Source organism: Phascolarctos cinereus, unplaced genomic scaffold (genome assembly GCF_003287225.1).
Source record: "Phascolarctos cinereus isolate Bilbo 61053 unplaced genomic scaffold, phaCin_HiC Scaffold_3;HRSCAF=262, whole genome shotgun sequence".
NCBI lineage: Eukaryota > Metazoa > Chordata > Mammalia > Diprotodontia > Phascolarctidae > Phascolarctos > Phascolarctos cinereus.
Window position 1 is genome coordinate 45,346,309 of NW_027555736.1, and position 22,534 is coordinate 45,368,842.

General features: G+C 39.4%; 1 protein-coding gene across 1 annotated transcript in view; it reads left to right on the forward strand.

Annotated features, from left to right (window-relative positions):
- NEO1 (neogenin 1) overlaps positions 1–22,534 on the forward strand; it is a 291,634-nt gene that overhangs the window by 190,486 nt on the left and 78,614 nt on the right.

The window sequence follows — 22,534 nt, forward strand, 5'->3', positions numbered from 1 at the left end:
ATACTTCTCTTGGTTTTCCTGGTAATCGTCTGACCAGTTGTCTCCTTTGCTGGATCTTCATCTGTACCATGTCTGCCAAATCTGAGGGCACCCCCCCTCCCAAGGCTGTCATGTGCCCTCTTCTTTTCTCCCTTTATACTTTTTTGCTTTATAATCTTATCAGCTCCCATCGATTCAATTATCCTTCTGTATAGACAATACACAGATTTATTTATCCAGCCCTAACATCTCTCCTAGCCTCTAGTTTCACATCTCCATCTGTCTGTTAAACATCTCGAATGAGATCTCTCATAGACATCTTAAACTCAACATGTCCAAAGCTGGATTCACAAACCTCTTCCTGCTCCTCCCCATATGCTCCTCTCTTCCTCTGTTCTTTATTACTACTGAGGGGACCATCATCCTCCCAACTTAGGCGTCATCCTTGACTCCTTATTCTCTCTCATGACCTGTATCCAATTGGTTGTCAAGTCCTGCTGTTTTTAGCTTTACAACATCTCTCATATATTACCCTTTCTTTCCTCTGTTACTGCAACTACTGTGGTTCAGGCTCTTACCATCTTATGCCTTGGCTAATATAGTAATCTGCTAGTTGGTATCCCTGTCTCAGTGTTCCCATTTGATGCTGTCAGGTTGATCTTCCTAAAACATAGGTCTGACCATGTCAACCTTCACCCCATCTTCCAACTGTTCACTTTCACTGGCTGTCTCCCATGTCTAGAATTGTCTCATCTCATCTCTGCCTCATGGCTTCCTTCAAGTTTCAACTAAAGTCCCACATTCTACAAGAAATCTTTTACAGTGCTCCTCAATCTTAGTGCCCTCCCCTAAGAATACTCTCAATTTATCTTGGATTTATCTTGTTTTCGAAACCCTGTTAGACTGGGAGCTTCTTGAGGGACTGTTTTTGCCTTGCTTAGTATCCCTAACATTTAGCCCAGTGCTTGGCCCTGTTTCAGAGTTTAATAAATGCTAATTGACTAGATAACTGACAGACTGCCCAAAGAAGCTATTCTAAGAGTTCTGGAAAGAGGTGATAAGGGTCTGAATTTGAATGGGAGTGATATAAGTAGAATAAATGGGGTATTTGTTCAAGATGTTGAGGACCTGTAATCAATAGGGTTTAGCAATTGACTGGCTGTGAGGTAGGAGTGAAAGTAAAAAGTCAAGGATGATTTTTAGGCTGTGAACCTAGGTAACTAGATGAATGATGGTATACTCAACAGAAATAGGAAGTCAGGAAGAGGGATGCATTTAGGGGAATAAATAGTACATTTTGTATGAGATACAGAGATCGTTGTGGATGGGTCAACCAGACAGTTGTAGTACTGGAACTGAGGAGAGAGAGAAACAAAGGCTGGATATTGGATTTGGAAGTCATCTATGTAGAGATCATGGTGCTCATTAGACCCTGGAGAAGTAGAAAGAGCCCACAACAAAGCCCTTAGGGATACCCACATGTTGGAGTATTAGATCACGGATGATGACTTTGCAGAGGATACCAGAAAGGAATAGGTTTCAGAGGAAAGAGAGTCATTACAGCAGTGTCAGCAAAAAACAGTCAGTGGTACACTGCAGAGAAGTCATCAAGGATAGGAACTGAGGGATCGTCGAATTTAACAATAAAGGGATAATCAGTGATGTTGGAGAGGGCATTTTAAGTCAGGTGGTTGGAATGGAAGCCACATTGCAAGAGGCTGAGGATTTGGATGGCAAGGCTTGAGTTGAAAAGTAAATAGGAGGGAAATTATTGAGCATTCAGTTCAAGCTTTTACTTAGGCAAAAATTCCTGCTTTAGTTTGGGTCTTCAGTAAAAATGGGCTTGTATTTCTGAAACTGTGTTTGTGTTTTTATGTATTGCATTCCATACAGAAAAAAACAGGGTCAGAAAACAATCTTTGTCTTACTGAGAACTCTGATCAAGACAGAATCTTAAATTTTAAAGTCATTTGAGATTAGAGTGCTAATAAATACAAATTGTCAACCTTTATTATATTTAAGTGGTGCTACTTGGAGAATTCTTAACCAAAGAAAGAACAAAAGTGATCATAAAAGACAAAACAGACTATTTTGATTTCATAAAATTTAAAAACTTTTGTAAGAACAAAGTTAATGAAGGCAGGGAAAATCTTCCATGATAAACAAGTTATGTAAGGAATTAGGACAGTTTATAAGACCAAGAGCCATTCCCCAAGTACTCAAACATTATGAATTGCATATATAATTGTCAAAAAAATTGCAAACTGTAAATGATCTATGAAAATGTGCTCTCAAATAACTAATAAAAGAAATGCAACTTAAAATACCTGAGATTTTACTTTATACACTGCAAATTGGCAAAGATAAAGAAAAAATAGAAACAATAAATTTTGAGCTCTGTAAAAACAAGCATCCTGAAATAATGACAGTGGAGCTATGAGTTGGTCCAGCTGTTCTAGTTATCATTTTGGAGGAGTGCAAGAAACGTACCTAAGCTATTCATATGTTTGACCCAGGAAGCCCACTACATGCTGTATACTTCAAGAAAGCCAAAGACAAATGAAGATGCAACAATATACTAAAATATTCATAGTGCTTTTGTTGTAGCAAAGACCCAGAAATAAAATGAATGTTCATGAATCAGGAATAATTTGAATAAAATGTAGCATATAAATGTAATTCAGTATTATTGTGTAGGAAGGAATAAAGAATATGAGAAATTCAGAGAAACCTGGGAATTCATATAAATATATGAATTGTTACTGAATGAAATAACCAGAACTAAAAGAAAAACATACCATGATTATAACAATATACAAATGAAAAAAATTACTAAAAGGAGCCTAAGAACTTCAGTTATTGAAAAACTAATAATGGTACTAGAGAATAGAGAATGAACCATAACTGCTTAACAAAAAAGGAGGGAATCCTAGGGCAAAATGTAGCATCCATTTTGACAGACGGTCTCTGTATCAGAAGTTCATTGCTTAATTACTTTTCTTTGTTAAAAGGGGGAGTTCATTTTCAAGTTGGGGTAGTGGGATATTCCCAGAGATAACTTATATAAAAATGAGTGGTATCTATAAAACTGCATGTTTTTTATTAAGGTGGCCTTACCTGTAATTATCAAAAGAAGCTCAAATTTAGATAGGTGATGTCATAGACACCAAACTAATATCTGTGAACATAACATTCACCTTACCATGTGCTAGAAGTATAGGTTAAATCAGTAGAGGAAAAAAAAGGAGACTGAGGTGTGAGGACAGTGTTAAGGATAACCTAGCTGGGGTTTGTTATGAAAGACCTTGGTGGGGACAGCTAGGTGATACATTGGATAGAGCACCAGCCCTGAAGTCAGAGAACCTGAGTTCAAATCTGGCCTCAGACACTTACTACCTGTGTGACCCTGGGCAAGTCACTTAATCCCACTTGGCGCCGCCACCCCCCCCAAAAAAAAAAGAAATGTAAGACCTTGACAGATTAAGGAGTTTAACCTAATTATGTAAGCAATAGGGAGCCCCTACAAATTATTGAGTGGCTAAGTAATGTGATTGAAGTCTTATTTTGGGAAGATTAATTAGGCAGTGATATACTGGATAGATTGGAATGAAGAGGGATTATGGAAACCATTTTGGTTATTCTCTTAAATAATATGTGATGATGAGACATGCATTAGGATGTTTAAGGTAGAAACAGAGTGTGTGTATGAAGGAGAGTGGAGCCATAGTAGTTGCTGTCACCTCATAATATTGGCTTGGTAGCCTGATATTCCCCCTAGCTGCTTATCTTGTAGTTGGCATCTTTTGCCATCAGGTGGCAAGTGCTTTGGTCAAGTAGTCAAAAACTCTGTGACATTTTGCCTCAGATCCAAATGAAATTTTTGGTTTTAAGTCCATCTTACATATTTATAACCATCCTTTTTGAAGGATTTTTTAAAAAGGCAATTATTAAGTAATTAACAAAGGACAGCACCAACCAGCCAACCAGTTCTGTGCGAAGCACTGTGGAAGAGTGTTAGAGACAAATACGAAAACAAAGGGAGTCCTTCCCCATCAAGGAGCATACGTTCTAATAGGAGAAATTAGATGGATAGATGGTTAGATTGATAAATATGTTGATATATAGACATATCAATAGATAGAGATAGAGTGGTGGTGGTGGTGGTGGTGGTGGTAGCTGGGGAGAGGGATATTTTGATTTTGAAAGTTGAGGAATGGTGAGTAGAGCCATAAGGAAATAAATTGGTAAACCCTTTTTGGAACAGTGACAGAGTTTTAGGTTATGGTTTCAGACCAAGAGGGGAGGGGTAGATCCTCTTAGGTCAGGGGATATTCAAGCTTGTGGGCTAGTGAGGCAATTGGGGAGTGAAGTGTTTGTGAATCATGGATGAAATCATAATAGTAGGCAACAGTAGACAACCAATCTGAACACAAGAGAGTTAATTCCTTCAGGGCCTGGTCTCTGGTCTGGGCTACATAGTGACTGGTGAGGTGGCTGAGGAGTGTAATTTTAAAAAATCATTTATTAAAGCAACTGAAATTACTGTTAATAAAGTGGATAATTGTATAGGGCAAGCTTTTCATAGAATCATATGATTCTGAACACTCTGAGTAGAGCTCAAATAATCTATGTTCCTGTTTCCTGCCATTTCACAGATAAGGGCATGGATGCGTCAAATGAGTTTAGTGTTTCACAGAGTTAGTAAATGCAACACCTCTTGGAGACTGAGCTTCTTTCCTTCTGTGTCACCCACTGTTACTCCTCTGGCTTCTTCTTCGGCCTCTATCCCTCAAAACCAGTAGCTCTTTGGTAGAAAAGTATCTTTTCTCTCCCTCCTCATGTTCTCATCTCCATATTCCAGTCCCACTCTGCCCTGCTTCATTCTGAACCTCTTTCTCTTACTCTTTCCCATATGTTAGTCCTCACTGACACCTGCATCCCCAGCTGTCCTTTCCAGGACTGGCAGTATTTTCTCTCTCACATCTCCCATCACAATGGTCCTGAGGAAGAAGTGAGATGCTCCTTTCTCCCCATTGTTTACTTCAGGGTGCTCCATTTGCCTCCATCACTAAGTAGCCCTTTCTCTTTTGAAATCAAAACCCACACAATTACAATCATAAGTAGCCACGGCAGAGTTCAGGACCTGGCTCACCGTCTTTCACTACTCCTTCATTCCTGCCCTTGTACTTTGTTATTGTTTGGTCATTTCAGTCATGTCTGGCTCTTTCTGACTCCATTTGGGGTTTTCTTGGCAAAGACACTGGAGTGATTTGCCATTTCCTTCTCTAGCTCATTTTACAGATGAGGAAATTGAGGCAAACAGGGTGAAGTGACTTCCCAGGGTCATACAGCCAGTGTCTGAGGCCAGATTTGAACTCATTCCCCTAATTCAGAAGTCTTCTATTTCCCTGTCTGACTATCCCCTCTTATCATGCCACCTCTCCTAGTCTGTGCCTGTTCCTTATACCCCTTAATACTTTCTTAGGTAACCTCATCTCTAACTTCACTTTCTTCCTTCTCCAGCCTCAACCCATCTCAGCTCTTTACTGTCCCTCACTCATGTATCTCTTGCCCCATTATCTTGTTGCTACACTTCTCTTGCCAAACCTCAGCCCCGGATTATTCCCACCACCTGCTACCTCTGCTCCTCCTCATGAGTGCTGAAAAAAGCTAGAGGAAGTCCCACCGTTGTGTGACTGGGTACATTACAAATTCATGTTATCCAACTTCGACTCTGCCCTCGCTGAAGTTAAGGCAGCTCTTTTATTCCTCCCTATTGGTTCCCTGTCTCACTCCCCTCAGAGAGCTATTCCAAGCCTACTTCCCTCTAAGCACCTCCCCTCACCCCCACCCCAACTCCTCCACCCTGTCCTCTCTGCTGAGGACTTTGTTTTTTCATTTTCTTAAGCTGAGGCCATTCAATGTGAGTTCCTTCTTCCCTTCTTTTCACTTCAAAATCCCTTCGCCAAAACCTCATCACTTCTCTCTTTTTCTCCCAGTCTCCTTCCCAAAGCCATCCCCTCTATGAGTGATCCTCTCCCATCATCCCCTTTCTTGAACCTTTTCTATCAACTTCTTCTGTCCCTGCTACCTTCAGACATATCCAAGTCTCTACGATCCTTAAAAACCCTTGCATCTACCATCCTCTTAATCTCTCAACCTCTCTATCCCTCCTCTAAGCAAAACTTCTTGGAAAGGTTGTTTACATAACTAAGAGAACTATGTGATACCCAAAGCCTTTTTTTCATAGACAAGTAGTCAAAGGACATGAACAGACCGTTCTCAAAAGAACAGCAAACTATTAACCACATGAAAGAAAGAGTGCTTCCAAATTACCAATAATAAGAAAAATGTAAATCAAAACTACCCTGAGTTTTCACTGCACATTCAGTAAATTGATAATGATATCAGACAGAAATAATATATTTTGGAGGGATGTGGAAAGATAGGTGCGTGGATGAATTGTTGGTAGAGCTCTGAGAATCTACTACTAGGAATATACCCCCAAAAAGGCCATTGATAAGAAGAAAGTTCTCATCTATACCACAGTATTTGTAACAGCATTTTTGTGGTAGCAAAGAATTGGAAACCCAGTTGTTGAGCAATGGCTCAACAAATTTGGTGCATGAACACAGTGAAATCTTACCATGCTGTCAGAAACGAAGAACATGATGAATGCAGAGAAGCCCAGAAAGGTTATGTGAACTGATACAAAGTGACCTAAGTAGAACTGAGAGAACAGTGTACACAGTGACTACAAGGACAGCCAGGAGCAACTGAAAATGAATATTGAAAAATAGTGAAGAAGAAATGTGCAGATACCTCCCCCTCCCCCTGCAAAGAGGAGTGCAGATAGTGGGGCTTTTGATGCAGTGATCAATTACGTGAACTTTTTTTCTCTTTCTTCATTTTAAAGTAGGGAATGACTCTTTCAGTAGGGAGGGGAAAGGATACAGGGAAAAATTAAGTAGCATAAAAACAAAAAAGATGAACAAAATTTTAAAAGGAATAGGAAATATTTTCTGCTCATTGCCTCTACTTCCTCTGCTGTCACTCAGTCCTTAACCTTTCACAATCTGTAATCCAACCTAATCATTCAATGGTTCTCTCCAGAGTTACCAATGCTCTTTTAACTGCCAAATCTGTTTTGTTTTGTTTTGTTTTTCTGTCTCTCTGACCACCCTTTTCTCCCAAAGACTTTCTTATCTATGGGTTTTCATAAACCTGCTCTTTCCTGCTTCCCCTCCTGCCTGCCTGCTCCTTCTCTGACTCCATCAGGTCACACACCCTGACTGTGGATATTCCCCAGGGGTCTGTACTAGGCCCTCTCCCTTTTGTCACCATCTGTGGATCTAACTTCCATCTCTGCGCAGACAGTTCCCCTATCTCTATGTCCAGTTCCACTTGTTACCCCAAACCTCTGTCCTACATAACCTGTTGATTGTTAGGCATGTTTTAAATGCAATGTGTCCAAAACTCACTTCATTATCTTTTCTTCTCTCCCAGACTTCCCTGTTTCTGTCCGTGGCACTGCTATCCTTCCATTGTTTTAGGCTTATAATCTAGGCATTATGGACTCTTCACTCTCCCTCATCCCATATATCCAATTTCTGCCTTCACAATATCTCTAATCTGATCCCTTTTCTCTACTCACACAGCTCCTATCTTAATTCAGTCCCTCATACCCTCTCATCTAGATTATTACAACAGCCTCCTAGCTGGTCTTCCCACCTCAAATTTCTTCCCAGTCTCATCCATCCTGCACACTACTACTAAAATAATGTACTTTAAATATAGCAGTGTGTATCCCCTACTCTAGTGGTGTCAAACTCAAATACAAATGGGGATGACTGATCTGTATATAGGATTGCTGCAAGGCTGTGTATTAACTTAGTTTTAAAATGTAATATTATCTATGTTTTATTGCTTTTTATTTATTTTGTTAAATATTTCACAATTACGTTTTAATCTGGTTCAGGTCTTACTCAAGAGTATTTATAAGCCATGTGTTTGATACCTAAGCCCTCAACCCACTCCAATAACTTTGTATTGCCTCTACAGCAAAATATAAATTCTAATGTTTATCTTGTAAAGCCCTTCATAACCTGCTCAAACTAACCATTCTAACCTCAGACAGTGCTCTGCTTCCTGTACTTTGTGACCCTGCCAAACTTACCTTTCTGTACTTCATTCGTAACATTTCATCTCGCATCTCTCTTCCATTGGCTGTCCCCCATGCCTGGCATGCACTCCCTCCATAGCTCTACCCCAGAGAGTACCTGTCATTGTTTAAGTTGAAGCCCAGGTACCAGCTTCAGTATCTTTCTGATCCTCTACCTGTTAGTGCCTCCCTCCCCAACTACTTTGCATTTGGGGGTGTGTGTGTGTGTGTGTATTAATATCATACTTAGGCTGTATCTGCTTTTATGTGTTCTCATCCCCCCAGGAAAAAAAAAGGATGTATTGTTTCATTATTTGTAGTTGCATCCCCAGCACAGTGAACAACACATAGTAGGTGTTTAACAAATACTTGATTGACTGATTGATTGGTGGTGGCATAGCTGTGATTCAAACCCAGCTTACCTGACTCCTTTTCCCATTGTTACATCTATCTCTTTAACCTTCCCATCCCCTTTTCATGACCAATTAGATTAATATTACTCTGTTTGCCTAAAATTTTATTAGAATCCTCTTGTTTAACTCACCCTGAACCCTGCCTTGGAGTCAGACCTTTTGCAGAGTAAGACATGACTTTGAAATGTCAAGCTAAGAAAAGCCCTCGCCATGTCTCTGCTCCAGCCACGGAGGCTTTACCTTGGGGAATCCTCGGAGCTGCCTGCTTTTGCAACAGCTCCCTTGACTCAGAGTACCTTTTGTTTCTTCTTTCTTGGAAGATCTAGAAAAGAGTGAAAATACTCGATAGGACTGGTTAGACGCAGAAGGTGGAGAAAAAGAATATGGATGTCATTGGGAGGAACAGAGAATTCAGACATAGCAGTTGTTCTTGCCTCCTGAGACAGAAGCTGCTGTTGGAGCATTGCAGTCCTCAGGCTTGTTCACATTATCTCCCACCCTCACTCTTGCACAGGAGCACAGAGCCCTGTCCAGACAGACATGCCCCTTTATGCAGATGCTCATTTCCCCTTCCTTGCCCACGATTTTATGAGCATCTTGGCATGATTAATCAAAGTCTAGCGTCTGCTTCCAGTTTGTGTATGAGATGTTGCTTTGCGGTAGATTTCTGACCTAAATCTTTGAAATTGAGCTGCTGATTTTAATTTATGTGAATTGTATGTAAGGGTGGCCATTGGGTTCTGCTTGACAACGGAATTATTCATATTCAGTATCTGTTCCCTACCTGTTATGCCTCTCTAAATACATCAGCACTCATAAATGTGGGAACCCCTGAAAAAGGCAATTAAAGAGTTAGTGTGATCTCAATATATTTTAACAAACTGATGATAGAAGGGAAGAGCTTAGTGATTACTTCAAAACTATACAGTTCCTTAGCACAAGTAACTGGCTTCTCTTAGGTGACCATTTTAGCCAGAAATGAAAAATTATATAAATAATTTGTTAAAGTGTCTTCAAATGGTCTCTTTTTTTTTTCCAAAACTGGTAAAATGTGTTTATACTTGTATGTTCAATACAAGGTATTTTTTGCATGTGAGTACATGTTCATGAGTATGGAGTTGCCTTCATCAATTCACACTAGTGTTGTTTGCTTAAATTACGTCTGATTCTTTGGAAAAACATTCTTCTCACAAGGTATGAGGAGAAAAGTCAGTGAGCAAGATAAATGAATATTTCTGGCTAGGCTATTGGCATATGAGGATTTTGCATGGCAGATAGGCAGCACTGAGGGCTGTTTGCCCTCTCCTGGAGAGACAGGCATGTCATTCCACAGATCTTTCCACTAGTTCTTAAATGTGATTCATCCCAAAATAACCACCGTGGAATCTTACTTCTTGAACTTGCAAAAACAAGGAAAGTTTAACTTAACCTTGACTTTTTCATGAACACTGTAACCAAGGCTAAACATTTCATCATGTCCCATTTTACTGATTGTCTTAAAAGAGCAAGCATTACCCAGACCCTTCTGCTTTTCCTTAGTGGGAACATTCTTAAGAATGAAGTTATAGCCAACTCTGGAATTTTCATCTGTGGATTATCTTCTTGAGGGCCTGCCGAGGGCAGAACTGTTTGTTATTCTTGTACCACTCATCATGGATCTGAATTCCCCTTCCTCATTTAATTTTGGATTCAGATAATAAAGCCATGGGAGATAATGGCTAAAGCACTGAACTTAGGGTCAGGGAGACCCGGCTTAAATGCTGCATTGGGCATTTACTTGCTCTATGACCCTGGCCAGTCACATAACTTTTCTGTGCCACAGTTTCCTCATCTGTGAAATGAGCCAGATAGATTATCAGGCCTCTAAGATCCTTTTGACTTTAAACCTATGACTGTATCAAACCATCTTTTGCACATTTCAGGACTCAGGTTAAATGTACAAGAACATCTGTATTTTGGGGAAGAGAGGGGCAAACTATGTACACACTTTCCAGAGAGAAATCGTGTACCAAAATGAGAAATTATTAGATTATCCAAATTTCTACTCTCAGTTAGTTTAAGTGACTGAAAGATATAAACTGTCCCTACTTTTTGCTGAAATATACCATGTCACAGTGAATCATTGTAGTAAAACGAATTATATTTTCCCTGAGGAATTATTTCAGAACTGTAAATTGTATTGCTGACCAGGACCTTGTCATCAAATAAATCATGAATGTGACCAGTACTATGACATAAAAATAAAAGATAACAACAACCATAAACCTCTGATAATTTAAAATAATGAAAGTATTTTCTAGGTCCTTTAATATAACCATAAATATGCTTGTACCCATTAATTATTCAAGGAGATCTAGTATATAAGCACATAAAAGTAAATTTTAACCATTATAAATTTGGCTTATAACTAATATATACCCAATAATAACCTTTAAACATTTAATTAATAATTATTTGCCTGTTTAGGATTGAGCAGTGCTTTGACAGGATGGTTAGAATGGTCATGGTCTCTTAAATAAAGCCATTAAGAGAAAAGAGTAGTCATTACATTCTTTCTTCTCTCAATTGTGAAAAGCAAAGGAATTGAAAAATATTGGTTGACCTTAGAGCTGTTATCAAAATACCATAATAGCTTGGAGGGGTTTTTTTATGTTTTTCCCATTAAAGAACAGTTTTTAAAGTAAGAGGTGGCCCAGCATTTCTTCTTTTCTCCTCTCTTACCTCTTCAGTGTAGCTGCACAGTATCTAACCTGATGAAATAACCAGGAAACCCTTTAATCTCTCCTCAAGCATCCCCTCCCCATACTTCCATAATTGAGGACCTTGCCTTACCAAAAAATGAGGCTTTGAGCTCAAATGAGACCTTGCCTAGAGCTTTCTCTTCTTGCATCTGCTTCATCTCATTCAGATGGCTTTCACCATATTTACTCTTTCACTCTGTGTCATGTGAAGAGGTAGCCCATCTCCTTGCCATGACAAACCCCTATATATGCATAAATAGTCCCATTCCACCAGCAGCTTGCCACTCTGTCATACCCATTCTGTCACTTATCTTAAGTCTCTCTCTTTCTGTCTGCTGGCTGTTCCTGCTGCCTACAAAAAGGCCATGGTTTCTCTCATCCTTAAAAAAAAAAACCTTTGCTTGCTCTAACCACCGATCCCCACTAGCTACCATCTTTCCTTCCTTTTGTGATTAAACTTGAGAAAACCTCCTACAGTTGGTGCTTCCATGTCTTTTCTTCTCACTCTTTTACATCCTCATCATTCAACTAACACTACTTTCTCTGAAATTATTGGTAATTTCTTAATTCCCAGCTATCATGACCAGTCCTTATCATTCCTGACCTTTCTGCAGGCTTCACCACTATTGACATCCTCTTCTAGATATTCTCTCATCTTAAGGTTTTATAGTACCATGCTCTTCTGCTTCTGTTCTTCCTGCCTGTCCATTCCATCTTGGTGCCCTTTGCTAGATCTTTATGTAGGACATGAATACTAATTGTGGTTATCCCCTACCTCCTTGGCTTTCTCTTTTCCCTGTTTGCTGTCTTGCATGGTGATCTCATAATGTCCCATACTTTCCATTATCATCTCTGTGCAGATGATTCTCAGATCCACTTATCCAGCTCTAAGCTCTCTCCTCATTTCCAGTTTCTTATTTTGAACTGCTTACCAGTAGACTTCTCAAACTCAACATTTTGACAAATGTTGACAAATGACAAAACAAAGCTCATTATCTTTCACCTCTGGGTCATATTAGATTCTTCCCTGACCCCCAACTCACATATCCAATCTGTTGCTAAGTCTTGTCATTTCTACCTTCACAGTATCTTTCATATACATCCCCACTCTCCACTCCTGTAGCCGCCACATTGGTGCCATGCCTTGGCTATTGTAATAGCCTTGTAATTGACCCTCCAACCTCAAGTTTCTCCCTATTTTAGTCCATCTTTCACTCATTTTCTAATGATCTTCCTAAAGGGCATATCTGACCATGTCCCCCCATCTGCCTCTTCCACACACAGTGAACCCTTGTGGTTCCCTGTTAATCTCCAGGATCAAATGTAATATTCGATTTGTCTTTTAAAACCCTTTGCAAGTTGTCCTGCTCCTTTCTTTCCAGTCTTTACTCCTCTCTATTTAGTCTGTTAACACTGGCCTTCTTCTGGGTACACAGACTCCTAACTCTGCATTTTCATTGGTTGTCTTCTTTGCATGGATCCTCACCTCCATCTTCTGGCTTTCCTGGCTTCCTTCAAGACTCTGCTCAAAATCCCACCTTGTGTAAGAGGCCTTTCTCCCCCCACCCCGAAGGCCTTCCCTCTGAGGCTACCTCCTATTTGCCCTGTTTATACCTTGTATGTACATAATCTTATATGTGCTGTCTGCCCCCATAGTGTGAGCTCCTTAGTGTAGAAATGGTTCTTTCTTTGTGGACTTAGTGACTAACATATATCAAGAGCTTATTAATGCTTGTTGACTAACTTTTTTGGTTATCCTTAATGCTACAAATCTTACTTGATACTCTGTGGGCCATTATCAACATATTTCAAACTTTATTGAAAAGCTACCTCTCAAAAATTACAGACTTTTATGTTTTTTTTTAACCAAGGCTGTTCTGTCATAGCATTGCTAAGATAAACATTTAAGATTATATCCTGCAAGGCATTTCTACTTTCTTTTATTCAGACATTGACAAAAACCTATAATCAAATTAGCAAAACAATGTATAAGCTGTTTAAAAAGTTACATAGCTGTATCAGTAGAATACAAAGTAGCAGCAGATAGGTGAGGATTGCAATCCTTATGGGCCAGAAGCAGACTGGGGATAATGGGCAATTAGAAACAATTTGAGACTTCTGCTATAAAGATAAAAAGCAGAGTAGGAAAAAAAGGGGAGAATGAGAAAACCCCAAATACCTTGCCCACCTGTATACTCAGTCAAGTCAGTAAACATTCATTAAGCATCCGCTCTGTGCGTGACCCAGTGTTAAGTTCTGGGTATACAAAGAAAGGCATAATATAGTCCCTGCCCTCAAGAAGATCCAAATCTAATGGGGGAGACAACACATTTAAAAAGAAAGCTGAAAGGGGAGAAAGGAGATTACCCAGGGGGAACACGATAAAGTCCTTTAGTCAGGGTGGGATGCGATCTGAGGAGGTGAGATTTACAGGGTTTATTTCATCTTCTTTTTCGGGGGTGGGGTGTGGAGCAGGAGGGTAGGAGGGAGGCAGTCAGGGTTAAGTGACTTGCCAAGGGTCACACAGCTAGTTTCTGAAGTCATATTTGGTTTTTGTTTGTTTGTTTGTTTGTTTTTGGTTAGGCAGTGGGGTTAAGTGACTTGCCCAGGGTCACACAGCTAGTAAGTGTTATGTGTCTGAGACTGGATTTGAACTCAGGTCCTCCTGAATCCAGGGCCAGTGCTCTATCCACTGCGCCACCTAGCTGCCCCCCTGAAGTCATATTTGAACTCAGTCCTCCTGACTCAAGGGCCAGTGCTTTATCCATTGTGCCATGTAGCTGCCTCTAGAGTTGATTTCATCTTGCAGAATGATGGATTTCTAGAGATCAGAAATAAAATCGGGGAGGTCAGCAGGAAGGGAAATGATGACAAGTAAATAACCTGAGTGCCCCCATTAAAAGATAAAAGATAAAGGAGGAGCTCCTCAGTGTTAAAAATCTCCACCCTTTCCAATAAGAGGAAAGGAGAAACCCAGGGGCAGAGGTGTTGAGGAGGTATGAGCTTCAGAGTTGATTTCATCTTGCACTGAATTCTGGCAAGTATTTAAAAGGCTATAAATTTTTGACTAATCTTTTAAAAGCTTTTTTAATCCTAGAATTTAAAAAAATTATGTCTTCCTGAATTTTCAGACCAAATAAGAGAAATAATATTATATAATACTACTCAGCGTATACAAGTCGTTTGTTACAAGTGCGATTTTGATATGAAAACACTCAGGACATACAGATAACTTTGTAGTGTTTCCTTCTTCCTCTCCTCCCATCTCAACTTTTTGGGCAAGTTGGAGGTTTTAACTAAAGAGAATATGACATTTGCAGATTTCCTTTTATCTTTCGTTTCTTTTGTTTCTCCCTATTCACTTCTCAGGGATGTTGCAAAATTAATTAGATGTTAAGACACTACCTTCTTAGAGAAAGGTGGTAAATAAATATGAGGTAGGATTAAAGACTTGGCTAAAAAAATTAGAGTAGGAGAATCATCTTGAAGAGTTGTATAAGACACATAAACAGTAAGACAAATTAACACCTTTAGATGTCTAAGCCTAAGTAAGATTCAGTGAAAGACAAAAATCAGAATAAATTATTAAAAATTTAAAAATAAAGATTTTAATTCTAGGGATTAAGAACTTCTGAATGTATTCTTTAAGTTTGACAGAGGCAAATATTCTACTTTTCAGAATGGGAAGAGAACAGAGTCTGCCAACTGTAGGCCAGTAAGCTTGATTATTCAAACATCTTTAATTCAGGTGCCACCATGGCTCTTTCAGGTCATGCTAGACTCAGCTAATTTCCTTTTTTGACAAATTACTAAACCAGCAGATTAGAGAAATGCTATGGGTATAGTTTTCTAGATTTTTGCATAAATTTTGATAAAACTTCTTATGTTGTTTTGTTAGTTGTGTCCAACTCTTTGTGACCCCATTTGGGGTTTTCTTGGCAGAGATACTGGAGCAACGTGCTGTTTCCATTTCTAGCTCATTTTGCAGATGAGGAAACTAAAGCAAACAGGATTAAGTGACTTGCCCAGAGGCACACAGCTAGTAAGTGTCTGAGGCCAGATTTAAACTGAGGTCTTCCTGACTCCAGGCCCAGCCTTCTATCTGCTGTGCCACCTAGCTGCCCTATTCCGTACTATTCTTACAGAAAATGTGGAAAGATAAAGATTAGATGATAATGCAGTCAGACAGATTCATAACTGGTTGAATTCTGGACTTAGAAAATAGTTATTAATGGTTCTCCTTAGCAGGACGTCTCCGGTGAAATATACAAGAGATCTCTGCCCTTTCTCAGTGAGTTGGATAACGGTATAGATAATGTACTCATGAAGTTTGCAGAAAACACAAAGGTAGAAGGGATATCATTGAGGACAGAGTCAAGATCTAAATGATTTTAATAAGCTAGAACAGTAGGGTAAATCATTAAGATTAAATTCAATAGGGATAATACAAAGTCTTGCTCTTGGGTATGAAAAAACAAGTCTACAAATGTAATATTGGGGAGGCCTGGTAAGACAGCAGCTGTTCTGAAGAAAATCTGGGGCGGCGGGGTTTGGGGACCTGCAAACTCACTATGAATCCTCAGTGCGGTATGGCAGCCACAAAAGCTAATGTCGGCTTGGGCTGCATTAGGAGAGGCAGTACTTGCAGGAATAGGGAGGGCACAGTCTCACTGATCCCTGCTTTTGTCAGGCCTCCCCTGAAGCATTGTGTTCTCGTCTGGGCGCTGTGGTTTAAGAACAGTGATGATCAATCTAGGTGAGTGTCCAGAGAAGGACAAGCAGGATGAGGGGCATTGGTTCCCTGGTGAAGATTGGTCAGAGGAACTGAGCGTGTATAGCTTGGAGAAAAGAAGCCTGAAGGAAACATGAGAGCTGTCTTCAAGCACAGGAAGGTGCCATCACATAGAGAAAGGATCAGACTTGTCTTGCTTGGCTACAAAGGGCAGAACCAAGAATAGTGTGAGGAAGTTGCAGAGAGGCACATTTCAGTTCGATGTAAGGTGAAACTTCCTGACAATTAAACTTCTTCCCAAATAGAATAGGCTGCCTTGAGAGGCTGTGATGGCCCTTTCTTTGGGCATCTTCAAGCAGAGGCTGGCCAGCCATTTGTGGAGTGTGAGATAGTAAGGATTTCTTTTGTCCGTGTAAATGGGTTGAAGGAGATGTCCATGGAGGTCCCTTCAGCCTTTCAGATTCTGTGATTCTGTCCTGATTTTTCCCTTGGTTTTACGTATCATTTTTTTCCTTAGTAAATTAAAACTTTCTATTTTTGAAAGTTGGTAAGAGAGATAGATTTTGTATGGAAACAATTATAAATGAAAGGAGTATTATTAACTATTAACATAGTAAAATAAAAATATGTATTGCTCAGAATAATAGTTTCTAGTCACTCCCTTTTGCTTCAGGTCTCTAATTTGGGCATAATCCTAAGGGAGACCCCTACTTTCTTCCTCAGTAGATGGATCCAAATGTTTCTTTTTTATGGTTAATAATTCCCAAAGACTAATCATGTGGGGTTTTTTAATTTTACTTTGAGAGTTTGTTTTTTTTTTGATACATAAGAATGCCCAGGCCTTTTTGAAAACTTCTGTCACCCATTTTAGTAGGTAGTTACATTACAATTTAATTTTTTTTTTGCTAATTGCAAATAATTTCTCAGGGTCATTATTTTGAGTGTCTAGCTAAAAGCTTCCATTTCCTATCAATAATCGACAAATTATTATTAATCAATGGGGACTCAGTACAAAAAGAAAAAAAAAGGTCTTTGCTGTCAAGGAGCTTACATACCAGTGGAGAAAACAACATAAGTAAATTAGTACATGAAAGATTAATATCAAATAAATGAAAGGTGACCTTAGTGTGTTTGGTTAGCAGCTGAGGAGAATGGGAGAGGCCAATATTGCAGGATAAAGAGTTCATGGAGAGGAATAAAATGTAATAAGATTAGAAAGGTAAGGGAAAAGCCAAGCTGTGAAAAGTTTTAAACACCAAATAGAGGTCTTCCGAGTTGACCACTGGAATGTGGGCAGCAGGGGTGTAATGTGATCAGACCTGTGCTTTAGGAAAAATCACATTAGTAGCTGTGTGGAAAACAGATTAGAGTGGGGAGAGCCCTGAGGCTCCTGTCAGAGGGCTCTTATAGTATTCCAGAGGAAAGATGATGAGGACCTCAGCGAAGGGAGGGGAGTGGGGAAAAGCAGGGCATATTTTAGGAATTTTATAGAGGAAGAAATTACAAGACTTGACAACTGAGTGGAGAGGAGTCAAAGATGATGGCTCCCTCAAATAGTAGAGAAGTTTAGAAGAGGAAGCTGATGAGTTCTGTTTGGGACGTAATTGCATTTGAGATGGCCATGTTTGAAAAGTTCGATAAACACATGGTGATGTAGGACTAGAACTCAGGAGAGAGACTAGGGCTGTATAAATAGAACTGAGAGCTCTTTGTACCTGGACCAGCACTTTCCACACTGCCCTTGAGAGCTAGACCTTTATACCAGGTTAGTCAAGATCTCAGCCCTGGTTCCTGGGATTGTCCATGTTGAAGCCTGAGGGCCCGGTTCATTTGATTGGTGCCTGAGTATGGGCAAGCCAGCTCACTCTTTAGTGGTAGAGGCCAGTCACCAGACTGTGTTTCACCTTTACACTTCATCCAACCAGGCAATGTCAGCACATTCCTACCACTGACCTGTTTCTCTCAGCCTGGACCAGCAGCCCCCTCCCCAGGCTGGAGACCTAGGCCTCCACATCATTCGTTCTTAATCCTTCCCTCTTCCTCACCCAGTATTCAATCAGTTGCTTTCAGTTGCTTTATTCTACTTATTCTCCCTCCAAAATATATCGTATCTTTCCTCTCCTTTCAGCTCCCACTGCCGCTACTGTAGTTCAGACTCTCGTTACTTGTTGTCTGAACTGAGGCTACTGCCTCCAGCCTCTCCTCTCTAGAGGACAGAAATATCCTAGATCAAATCAGGTCTCATCTGAGCTTTTTCACCCCTGCCAAAGTCACTTTCTTAACACTTAAGTCTAATCATGTCATTCTTCCTGCTCAGAAATCCGGAGTGGGTTCTCATTGGCTACCAAATAAAGTACAGACTTCTCAACTTTCTATTCAAAGGCCTCAGTAACCAGCTCCAACCTGCCTTTCCAGCCTTACTGAATCCCATATTCCTTTTCAGCATTCTGTGTGCTGCACTATCTATTTCAATGTATCTCAGCCTTGTGTTCCTCCTTCTCGCCTCTGTGCCTTGGCTACCTTGCTTGAAATCTATCTCCATGTATGGACATCTTTCTCCTCCTTCAAAATCAAATGCCACTATGATGCTTTTGCACTTAATTTATTTTCTAATTTAAATAATAATTATTTGTATATATGCCTCATCTCCCTACTCTCATTTTCTATCTTTGCTTCCCCATTGTCTAGTGCAGTGGTATGAATGTAGTAGGTGCTTAATGAACACTTATGGACTTTGCACTTTCATTGACTCCTTTCTCATGGAAGTAGAGGTATACATGTAGAAAATGAACCAATGAATGAATGAATGAACAAACGAATGAACGAGCAAACAGGCTTTTAAGTGCTTACCATTGGAAAGGGAGAAATGGACCTAAGGGTCAGAGCGTCTTGGGGATCTCTGAGTTCCTTCCTGATGTAGTGGAGATGGGCCGTGGGGGAGGGTTGGAGGGAAGTTGGCATCCATCCAGGAGAAGGAAGGGGTCATTTACAAGAAGGACTCCCACAGCATGTGTTCTTTGTTGGCTCGTCAGTGCCCAGTTTAGGATATTAGGCGGAATGTATGCCAAGCCCAGGAAATACTCTGGAAACTTTTTCTTTTCAAAGTAATCCCTAATTTAGTTTGTCTGTTTGTTTTGTTCTTTTCTCATTTAAATCCAGCAGCACGAATTGACTTCAAGATATCTACTGGATAGAGTTTGTTAGGCCTTTTCAAAATGCTCTCGTTTAACTGGCCTTTTTAAATTGGCCAAAATTGCTTTGTAGCGGTGTAGTTAGCTGATCTTTTTTGCCACATATGTTTAGCTTTCTAGCTAACAGATTGAGAATATACATGGTTCAGTCTATTGTAGTTGTTCACCAGAATCTTGTATCTGCTAGATGGAAATTGGACTAGAACTCATGGTACCCTTTGTGGCTAATGAAATCCTTCCAAAAATTAGTAAGAGGCACAAGCTTAGAAAAATAGTGCCTTTTAAATAAAAAAGCAAAGAGATTATAGCAACATATCATACACATTATACACTATGATCAGGCTGGATTTATACCAGGAATGCAGGGCTGGTTCAATAGTAGGAAAATTATAAATATAATTGACCATATTAATAACAAAAATTATATCATTTTATCAATAGATGCAGAAAAAGCTTTTGACCAGACACACCCATCTCTGTTAAAAAAAAAACAACAACAAAACACTAGAAAACATAAGAATAAGTGGAGCTCTCTTTAAATGTTCTTTATTATCTATCTAAAACCAATATCCACCATTATCTGTAATGGCGTAAGCTATAGAGGTCTTTCCAATAGAATTAGGAGTAAAACAAGGATGTCCATTGTTGCCATTACTCTTCAATTTAGTGCAAGAAATGCAAACTATAGCAATAAGGCATGAAAAAGAAATGGAAGGAAAATATATATGCAAAGTAGAAACAAAATTATCAATTTTTGCGCACTATATATGATGGTTTACTTAGAGAACCCTATAAAATTAACTAAAAAAAATTGAAACAGTTAACTTCAACAAAATTTCAGGATAGAAAATAAATCCACACAAATCATCAGTATTTCTGTATATCGCCAACAAGATCAAGCAGGAAGATACAGAAATAAATTCCATTTCAAGTAACTTTAAAAAAATACTTTGTAACCTTATCTGTTAGGATACACACAAAAGCTACATGTACACAATTATAAACTATGCTTTACACAAAGAAATCTAAATAATTGAAAAATATGAATTGCTCGTAGGCAGGCCAAGTCAATGTAATAAAAGTGCAGTAATGCCTAAATTAATTTACTTATTCAATCCTATAACAATCAAACGACAAAATGATTACTTTAGAGTGCTAGAAAAATAATTTCATTTATATGGAGGACTAAGAGGTCAAGAATATCAAGGGGGAAAAATGTGGAAAGGAAGGGGACCTAGCAGTACTTGATCTAAAAATATATTACAAATCCACAATCATTAAAACAATTTCATACCGTGTGAGAAATAGAGATTGATAAGTGGAGTAGATTAGATAGACAACTGTGGCATATAAAATTCCGAGAGACAAAGTTCTGGGTATGAAAAATCAATTTATTAATTAGGCCAGCAAATAATCAATAAATTGAGACCAGCGGTCTCTCTCTCTTTGTGACCAAGGACCCCAAGGAAGTGTCCCAAGCCAGTTTAAATCCCCCATCTGTCTTCCCAACAAGCAAAAGGCAACCCTGATTGTTGGCACTGAATGAGGAGGTGGGCTAAGAGTTCTCAGGTCCTCCTGTGAGGGGAAGGAGTAAAGCTGAGAATGGAATCATGGTCATGAGATTCCAGCTGCCCTTCGAAATCTGGTCAGAGAAAACTGCTCCATCAGCGATCTGCCTTGTTAAGTTTCTCTTTTGTGAGCCAGGTCACCCCAAACTTTTAGTTGGAAAAGCCAGGAGCAAGGATGACTTGTAATAATGCAGATGGTTAAGTCTGGCTTCTGTTTATGGGATAAACAGAGGACCAAACTAGACCTTGGGAGGGGCTGGAATATGATCAGATTCCTAGAAGTGGTGGGGTTTTGTTTGTTTGTATATTTGTTTTTATGTACACAAAATGAAAAAGTGAGGATTTTAAACAAAAAGGAATATACAAATTAATATTAATAATCATATGATGCAGCCCTAACATTTTTTTTTATCAATACAGAAGCAAATAAGCACAGTAGCTGAGTGTTTTGATAAAAGATCCCAGCTAGTGGGGTACGAGCTCACTATTTGACGAAGAATAAGGAAAGAGCTTTTGACAAGACACACCCATTTCTGTTTGAAAAAATAAAAGCCCAAAGAAAACATAGGAATAAATGGAGCTTTCTGTGATCTTTATTATCTAGCTAAAACCAAGAGCCAACATTATCCATAATGGGGTAAGCTATAGAAGCTTAGGAAAACTGGAAAGCTATCTGGTAGAAACTAGGTATAGACAAATATTTCACACTGCATACCAAAACAAGTCCCAACAACTACAACAACTGATAAATGGTCAAAGAATAGGAATAGTGAGTTTTCAGAAGAAGAAATCCAAGGTATCTATAACCATGTGAAAAAATGCTCTAATTCCTAATAGTTAGAGAAATGCAAATTAAAACAGCTTGAGGAATCTCCTTTATACCCATTACATTGGCAAAGGTGAATAAAAAAAGGAAAATGACAAATGCTGGTGGAGCTGTGGGAAAGCAGTTCCATTAAACCAGTGTTGGTAGAACTGTGAACTAGTCCAACTATTCTGGAAATCAGTTTGGATCTGGTCCCCAAAACCCCCTAAGCTGTATAACCCTTTTACCCAGCAACGCTTGCTACCAGGTCTATACTCTCAAAGTGATCAGAGAAAGGGAAAACAGACCATATGTACAAAAATATTTATAGCAGCTATTTTTCTGGTAACACAGAATTGGGAAATGAGGCAGGGTACCCATCGATTGGGGGTTGTCTGAACAAGTAATAGTATGTGTATATGTGATGGAATGCTATTATGCTATAAGAAATGATGAAGAGGATGGTTTTAGAAAAACATGGAAACTAAGTGGGGCACAGTGAGCACTGGCCCTGGAGTCAGGAGGACCTGAGTTCAAATCCGGCCTCAGACACATAACACTCACTAGCTGTGTGACCCTGAGCAAGTCACTTAACTCCAATTGCCTCACCAGAAAACAAAAACAAAAAAGAAAAAGAAAAAACATGGAAAGTCTTTATGAATTGATGCAAAATAAAGTGATCACAGAACCAAGACAACAGTTTATACAACGACAAGATTGTAAAAACAAACAGCTTTGAAATACAGTGGGCTAAACCACAGCTGGAGAGGACTCATGATGAAGCATGCTTTCCACCTCCAGATAGAGAGGTAATGGGCTCAGTGTGCAGATTAAAGCATGCATGCGCGTGCACACACACACACCTCTGTGTGTGTGTGTGTGTGTGTGTGTGTGAGAGAGAGAGAGAGAGAGAGAGAGAGAGAGAGAGAGAGAGAGAGAGAGAC